Source organism: Phoca vitulina, unplaced genomic scaffold, assembly GCF_004348235.1.
Source record: "Phoca vitulina isolate PV1807 unplaced genomic scaffold, GSC_HSeal_1.0 scaffold89, whole genome shotgun sequence".
NCBI classification, from domain to species: domain Eukaryota; kingdom Metazoa; phylum Chordata; class Mammalia; order Carnivora; family Phocidae; genus Phoca; species Phoca vitulina.
Window position 1 is genome coordinate 2,102,534 of NW_022589792.1, and position 9,047 is coordinate 2,111,580.

General features: G+C 43.1%; 1 protein-coding gene across 2 annotated transcripts in view; it reads right to left on the bottom strand.

Moving 5' to 3' along the window:
• The window catches only part of LOC116626624 (zinc finger protein 709-like), a 25,685-nt gene extending 17,704 nt beyond the window's left edge, over nt 1–7,981 (bottom strand). For both annotated transcript variants that reach the window (XR_004298300.1, XM_032396042.1), the window contains exon 1: nt 6,815–7,981. The gene's annotated coding sequence lies outside the window, so the exon portion shown is untranslated. The remainder of the gene's footprint in view (nt 1–6,814) is intronic.
• Between the last annotated feature and the right edge of the window lie 1,066 nt (nt 7,982–9,047).

The window sequence follows — 9,047 nt, forward strand, 5'->3', positions numbered from 1 at the left end:
GGGATCATGACCTGAGCCAAAGGCAGACGCTTAACCGACTGAGCCACGCAGGCGTCCCGGGAGACAGAGAATCTGAAGCAGGCTCCACAGGGCTCAATCTCACGACCTGAGCCAAAATCGAGAGTCGGGGGCTCACCCGACTGAGCCACCCAGGCGTCCCAAAATCTTACCATTAACACCTAGACAGACTTTGAGAACATTATGCTAAGTGGAATAAGTCAGAGGGAACAACAAATACTGTATGATCTCACTTATATGTGGAATCGAAAAACAAAAACACAGGGGTGCCCGGTGGCACAGTCGGTTAAGCATCCCACTCTTGGTTTCAGCTCCGGTCATGATCTCAGGGTCGTGAGATCAAGACCCACATCAGGCTCCCCACTTAGGCAGAGTCTGCTTGAGACTCTCTCTCCCTCTGCCCCTCCCCATTGTGCACGCACACATTCTAAATAAATCCTAAAAAAAAGAAAAAAATTAAAAACCCAAACTCATACAGAAAACAAATTGTTGGTTGCTAGAGGTGAAGGGTGGGGAAAATGGGTGAAGGGAGGTCAAAAGGTACAAACTTTCAGTTATAAAATAAGTAAGTAGTCAAAACAATCTTAAGAACGACTCTGGAGGCATAACACTCTCTTATTCAAAATATGTTACTTATTCAAAGTAAGTAAGTCATGGGGATGCAGCATACAACATGGTGACTACAGCTCATAACACTGTAATACTGAATATTTGAAAGCTGCTAAGTAGATCTTAAATATCTATGATAAGTAAAGAAACTGTAACTATGTACAATGAAGGATGTTAACCAGACTTATTGTGGAAATATTTCACAATATATACAAATACCAAGCCATTATGTTGTACACCTGAAACTAATGTTACATGTCAATTATATCTCAATAAAAATAAGGAAAATAAAATGGTAAGACTTACAAAAGACATTAAAAATTACAGGAAATTAAGAGACAATATGAAGAAAACCAAAAGCTAGTTCTTTGAAATGATTAATGGAATTGGTAAAGGACTAGTCAATTTAAGTGAGAAAAGACAGAGATTACTAATATGAGGAATAAAAGGAGGTGAAAATGAAAAAAACATTTGATAAAACCCAACACACACTTATGGTAACACACTAGGAATAGAGAGGAGGAGTTCCTGTTTCTGAAAAAGAACATCTACGTGAAAATTGTAGTTAACATATTAATGGTGAGAGACAGTTGCTTTTCTGGTAAGATAAAGAACAAGGTAAGAAGTCTCTTCTCATCACTCCTATTCTTTATTGTCCTGGAAGACCTAGCTAATGCAGTAGATAACAAAAGGAAATAAAAGTTATATAGATTGGGAAGCAAAAAATAAACCTGTGAGTTACATAACACATGGTTTTCTATGTAGAATATCTGATAGATTCCCCAACAATTTCAGAGATCACTCTGAAAATTAAAAACAGCATAGCAAGGTTGAAGGATGCAGAAGTCAACTGCTTTCCAACAGACCCACACAAATGTAGTCAACTGATCTTTGACAAAGGACAAAAAGGCAATTCATAGAGAAAAAGTCTTTTTTATTTCTTTTTATTTTTTTTTTAAGATTTTATTTATTTATTTGAGAGAGAGAGCACATGAGGGGGGGGAGGGTCAGAGGGAGAAGCAGACTCCCTGCTGAGCAGGGAGCCCGATGCGGGACTCGATCCCGGGACTCCAGGATCATGACCTGAGCTGAAGGCAGTCGCTTAACCAACTGAGCCACCCAGGTGCCCGAGAAAAAGTCTTTTTTAAAAAAGATTTTATTTGAGAGAAGAGCGCATGCATGAGCGGGGGTTTGAGGGCACAGGGAGAGGGAGAAAGATAATCTGAAGCAGGCTCTGGCGGAGTGTGGAGCCCAACGTGGGGATCAATCCCATGACCCTGAGACCATGACCTGAGCCGAAATTAAGAGTTGGACACTTAACTGACTTAGCCACCCAGGCTCCCTGAGAAAAAGTCTTTTCTAGAAAGAGTGGATATCCACATGCAAAAGATAAACCAAAAAAAACAAAAAATGAATTTAGACACTGACCTTAACACCTCTCCCAAAACTTAACCAAAAATATATAGTAAATCTAAAGTTAAAAACTCCTAAAATATGGGGTGCCTGGGTGGCTCAGTCGTTAGGCGTCTGCCTTCGGCTTGAGTCATGATCCCAGGGTCCTGGGATCGAGCCCCGCATCAGGCTCCCTGCTCAGCGGGAAACCTGCTTCTCCCTCTTCCACTCCCCCTGCTTGTGTTCCCTCTCTCGCTGTCTCTCTGTCAGATAAATAAATAAAATCTTTAAAAAAAAAAAAAAAACTCCTAAAATATAACATAGGAGATGATCCTGGGTTAACTGATGAATTTTAAGATACAACACCAAAAGCAAGATCCATGAAAGAAAAATTATGAGAAGCTTCATTTCATTAAAATAAAAACCCTGTTCTACAAAAGAGAGTGGTCAAAAAATGAACAGTCACGGGGCGCCTGGGTGGCTTTAGTCGGTTAAGCATCTGCCTTCGGCTCAGGTCATGATCCAGGGTCCTGGGATCGAGCCCCGCATTGGGTTCCCTGCTCAGTGGAGAGCCTGCTTCTCTCTCTTCCTCTAATGCTCCCCCTGCTTGTGCTCTCTCTCTCTCTCTCGCTCTAACTCAAATAAATAAAATCTTTGCAGAACAGTTATCTGATAAAGGACACACAAAATGTCCAAAGAATTCTTAAAACTAAGACAAACAATCCAATTAAAAATGGGCAAATGATCTGAACACGTATCACCAAAGATAATACAGACTGCAAATAAGCATATGAAAAGAAGTTTAACTTCAAATGTCATTAGGGAATTATAAATAGAACATAAATGGATATCACTAGACACTTAACTACAATGGATACAATTCAAAACATTCAGAACACCAAATACTGGTGAAGATGTAAACCTACAAGAATCCTCATTCACTGTTGCTAGGAATGGAAAATGGTATGCCTACTTTGGAAGACAGTCAGTTTCTTATAAAACTAAACATACTCTTACCAGAGGATCTAGTGATCATACTCGGTATTTACCCAAATGAACCGACACTTTGTACTCACACAGAAACATGCAAATGACTGTTTATGGATGTTTTATTCATAACTGCCAGGAGTTTAGCAAAATATCCTTCAATAGTAGAATGAATAAACAACCTGTGGTATATGTATCTGATAAATATTGTTTAGTGATAAAAAGAAGTGAAGGATAAAGCCAACAAAAGACAAGGAGGCAACCTGAAAGTATATTAAGTAAAAGAAGACACTCTGACAAGGCTAAATACATTGTTTTCAAGTATATGACATTCTGGAAGAGACAAAACTATTAGCCAGTAAGAAGATCTTTTGGTGAAAGACAGGGGTGTTGGAGGGAAGGCTGATTATTAAACAGGTGGAACCCAAGATATTTTTAGGAAAAGGAGAGACTATTCTATATGATGTTGAAATGATGAACACAGGGGTGCCTGGGTGCAGCAGTTGGTAAAGCGTCCAACTCTTAGTTTCGGCTCAGGTCGTGATCTCAGGGTCCTGGGAGGGAGCCCAGCACTGGGCTCCATGCTCAGCACGGAGTCTGCTTGAGATTCTCTCTCTCCCTCCCCTTCACCCCACCTCCCCCCACACACGCATGCACTCTCTCTCCAAAATAAATAAATAAATCTTAAAAAAAAGGAAATGATGGACACATGTCATTATACCTTTGCCAAAACCCATTGACTGTATATAACACTAAATGTCTATGTCCACATAAACAGTAGACTTCGATGCATGACTACTGGTCCATCAATTGTAACAAACATACCACAGTAACAGGAGATGTAAAAAAATACTCCAAACTGTGGATGCAAAGGGGTCAGGTGGGAACTCTGTACTTTGTGATCAGTTTTTCTGTAAACAAAATGCTCTAACAAAAACCTGAACTCTCGTCATTTCATATCTTAAAATTTTTTTTTCTGAAGTCTACTAGTTTCTTATGAATTGTAATCCTTAGCATGCAATTAATATAGAAGAAACAAACTTATATACAATATATTTTACTGCTTAATAGTGTTTTCAACTTTTGCTACTTTAAATTTAATTTTAAATTAATTTAAACTTTTTTACATAGGAAATCATTCTAAGATTTAATTCCTTAAGCACTAATGGGTATAAAACTGCAACCCATAAAAAATGAAAAATTTCAACTAACTAAAGGGACAAGGGACATCATAGTTTGTCCCTCCACTATATTTCACACTAAGAATACTGTCAGGAATGAATAGCATGTTGCACTGCATTAGGGGGCTGCATTCATTCACTCAATCATTCATTCATTTTAAAAGATTTTATTTTATTTATTTGACAGCGAGAGAGACAGCAAGAGAGGGAACACAAGCAGGGGGAGTGGGAGAGGGAAAAGCAGGCATCCCGCCGAGCAGGGAGCCCGATGCGGGGCTCGATCCCAGGACCCTGGGATCATGACCTGAGCCGAAGGCAGACGCTTAACTACTGAGCCACCCAGGAGCCCCAGGGGGCTGCATTTAAACCCTGAAACCTACTAGGACTTTTAAAGATTTACATAAGCTTGGGTAATTTTTCTGACATCAATTAAAACAGAAATTCATTTGCCTTAAAAAATAGTATAGACTTTTAAATGTCAAAGTTCCCTGGAGACATGCACATACAAAAAACTGCTCTATATATGAAAATAGAGGGGCGCCCAGTGGGCTCAGTCAGTAGAGCATGCGACTCTTGATCTCGGGGTTGTAAGTTCAAGTCCCACATTGAGTGTAGAGATTTCCTAAAAATAAAATCTTTGTATTAAAAAAATAACAATAAAAATGAAAAATGTGCCCGAGAACTTCAATATGCCCATCTCACAGCTTGAGATTGTTGCCTAAAAGGAATAAAAATTCCGTTTGGTTTCAAGATTTTCTTGCCTCACACATTTTTCTCAACTTACATCTTCAAAGCCCAAGAAATAAAAAATCTTACCCATTCAGACAGCAAATAAAACTGCAAACGACTAAGGGAAACTAGACTGAAAGGACTGGAATGTTCAATAGATAAAAAAGAATGCCAAGGAAAGAAATGTAAACATTCAAATCAGCTCAGATAAGCAGCCTGCTTACCCAGAGTTAAGAAGGAAAACCCATATTCAGAAATTACACACCCTCCCAAGCCGGGCTCCAGACCTTCCCAAGTGAGACAGCACCTCCACAGCGGGTCAGCCCCTGGTGAACGAGGGCGGCCACGGACACCTGAGCACCTGCAGGAATGAACTCTGCGAGCCCCGCACACCCTCTCTCCTGGCAGATTACAGGAACTCCCTTCCCCAAGGTTTCCAATATTACACATGAGGAAACTCTCAGGCAGATTCAGTTTAAGGTTGTGACCCAAAATGAACTCCCAAATTCATAAACATTTTGTCCAGGAGACAGAACTCCGGACTTTCACAGAGCTTCTCAATACACAAATTATACTGAGTGCACCTCTATCATGGATGCAAAACCCAAACATGTAAAAACATCTAGGCCTAAGGAAACTCCCTTTGCCTTCGCCAGCTCAAAACAGCCTTAGCTTGGAGTCCTTGGCCTCAGGCCTCTGCTCCCCAATCACAATGCTTTGCACCACCACTGATAATTTAAAGGACAAACCCAGTGGTTCAAGAATCCCGCAAAATCTCACACACCCAGTGTTTATGTGTAAAGGAGGAAAGAAAATTTTAAGCAATTTTACTAGTTCAACAAGAAAACCAACTTTTTACTACCAGAAAATGAAGATGTCAATTATCTCCAAAAAAAGAAATTGACTTGTAAACAACTGTATTGGAATACTTAATGTTACGGGTCTAGGCCCTGATATGCCATTTAAAATCACCTGAAAGAATGCACCTCAGAATATTACTATGCCCACTTAGAAGAAAAAAGGGAACAAATTTTAACAAATAGAAAGTAACAATTTTTTTTTTCTGAAATTCGCCTTTTTGGAAATACTTTATACGATCCCCCAAGCTAAGTCTCAAGTGAATAAATCTTTTCAGGGTGACAAATGCAAGGAGGGGCAATGCTGACAGGACAGATCACCCAGGAAAGTTTTCAAGAACCTCCACTCACAGGACTTCCGATAGGACATCAGTGTCCAGGAAAGATCCTGGGGGGAGGGGCACAAGGATTTCATAAAACAGTTCCAGGTGATTATTCTCTGCTTTCTAATCATGTAAAATATCCAAAAAAAAGAAGTCTTTAAAAAGAGCCATTCATGGCTCTGTGGATAAATGATAAACTACTGCGTAATTTGAAACGCATCATGGAGAACAAATAGTTAATAATGATGTTATGAACTGGAGAGGAAAGATGGCGTTTCGGAATGCAGGGAAAGATCTGGAAATTTAGGCATTTACTGCCAGTCCTATGAAGAGCTAGGCAGGGGGCACAGGGTCGCGGCTTTGAGACCCTACTCCCCAAACGTTTGGAAAAGTGAGGAGAAAGCGGGTACCCCAGGGAGAGAGGAATGGGGACCCCACAGACCACAGCATCTCCCGCGCACGAGCCCGGGAGACCGAGGCATGACTGTCCCCCGATGACCCTCCCCGTGGTCATCGCCCAACCTAAGGGAGACGCGGCCGCGCAGGGACAGGACAGGACGCCGGCGGTCCCGGCAGCCGGCCCGGCCCCGCGCTGCGTGCCGCGCCACCGGCGGCCTCGGGTCCGCAGAGTTCACGGCGGGGAGGCCAGGTCCCGCCACGGCCGGTTCCAGCCGGTCCCACCGCCCCCCTTTCCCGACTCCCGGCCCCGCACACTCACCATGGCTCGCTGTCTGGGCTAGCGGGTCGAACCACCATACGACTGCCGTGGCCGCCGGAGGTCACGGCGACAGGGGATGTGGCGGAAGCTCCCGAAGCCTCTCAGGACAGCGAGAGGGGACGCGAACCTCGGCCGGACAGCAGCGACGGCACACAGTCCCCGCCGTCCACAGCGCGTCGCCCGCACGTACGGTTCCGGCGACTCCCCTGATTGGACAGTTCGCACGGCCCCGCCCCCGCCCGCCTGAGTGACAGCAGGCCGGAGGTCACGTCTTTGAGCCGACCTTGCTTGGGCAGTGGGCTGCGACCTGTTCTCTCCGAGGTCCGTGACCCTGCTTCACAAACACGGACAAAAGTGACCTCACCGAGGGTCATGAGGAGTCTGGTTCCATTTTGATCTTTGACCATCTTCCAGCAGGGAGTCGTCTGCCCACCACGCCCCCCAACCCCACTCATTTGGATTTAAAGAATCGCGAAGCCTTGGGCCACTCGGCTTGGTGGGAGGTTCGGAGCCCACAGTCCTAGACCAGCCCAGAAGCCTCAGGTGCTCGCATGTGAGAAACATACGGAGGCAGAAAACCACTGGAAAACCTTGCAGTGTAATTCCATTGATACTTACCTGTTCAAAGGCTGAAGGAGGAAAGCTGAAAGAACTCTGCTTAGTGAAAAATAATAGATGGTAAAGGTATCGAGGATAAACAAAGTATCAGGACAGTGGTCATCTATGGGGCAGGACAGAGGTGAGCCAGGGAGGAGAACATGAGGAGACCCTCCCTACTGCCCACAGTTAGGAATCTTGATGATGACTTCAAGGATGTTTATATTATTAGCAAATCCCACTGCAAAACATTTTGTTCATTCTTTCCTCAATATATTTGATGATAAAAATCTTAAGAAATTCTGTTTGAAAAGAACATAATTTGTATGTTTGTTCTGTAATTTGGCAATCTGAGTTTTCACTCATGGTTTTGGTGGCAAAATTGGTTAAAATCCAACTGTCTATTTAGAAAGAATTGCCTGGATAAACTCATCTTCATACCTACTTTTTTTAAAAAACAAAGGGTGGCATGTATTGATATGTAAAGATCTGGAGTATTTATTAATAGAATAATTAAGCAAAGTGTATTACAATATATATGCCATGTTACCCTCTCTATAACTGTTATAGTCACTGGTAAAGTCAGGTGGGCCCCCACTCTAGGTTTGGTTGACAACATATCCCTTCCAGGAACAAATGAAAAGGTTAATTACTTTGATAATGGAAGTGTCCAGGGAGGGCAGGCCTCCCAAGCAGGTGGGAAATGCCTTGAAAGAGCAAGGAAAGGGGGCACCTGGGTGGCACAGTCAGTTAAGCAACTGACTTTTGGTTTCAGCTCAGGTCCTGATCTCAGAGTCATGAGATCAATCCCCATGTGGGGCTCTGCGCTCAACATAGAGTTTGCTTAAGACTCTCCCTCTCCCTCTGCTCCCCCCCCAATTAATAAATAAAATCTTTAAAGAAAGAAAAAGAAGAGAAAGAGCAAGGAAAGGAGCCTGGCCTAGGTTCTTTCTTGAAGTTCAGGGGCCATCTAGAGTGAGAGTTTGGGCACAAGGGCAAGGGCTTCCCGGGATTGAATCTCTTGCCGGCGCCAAAGCAGTGAGCAGGCAGGCTTTCCTGTTACCTTGTTCAGATGCAGGGCACAAGGAGAAGGAGGAGGAATGAGGCTTTTAAAGCTGTCAGCCAGCAAACATTAAAAAACAGAGACCTCTGGGCACCTGGGTGGCTCAGTCGTTAAGCGTCTGCCTTCAGCTCAGGTCATGATCCCAGAGCCCTGGGATCAAGCCCCGCATCGGGCTCCCTGCTCAGCAGGGAGCCTGCTTCTTCCTCTCTCACTCCCCCTGCTTGTGTTCCTGCTCTCGCAATCTCTGTCAAATAAATAAATAAAATCTTTAAAAAAAAACAAAAAACAAAAAAACAGAGACCTCTGGTTTGTCATCTGGTATGTAAGGAACTTAGAAGTGACATTTCTATCCTCACTGGAAAAAAAGCTAACAAACTTAAAATCAACACCACGGAACTATGAAAGCATTAATCACAGGGCAAACTGCTGTCTCCAGAACTGGAAAGAGAGACAGAACTATAGCCATTTTGACATATGCCCATATCATTCTCTTTAACAAGGCCTGTCCTTAATATAATCTGCTTTTCAAGAGCCTGACTGACTGGGAGTTTACCAGAACCTACCTGACACAGC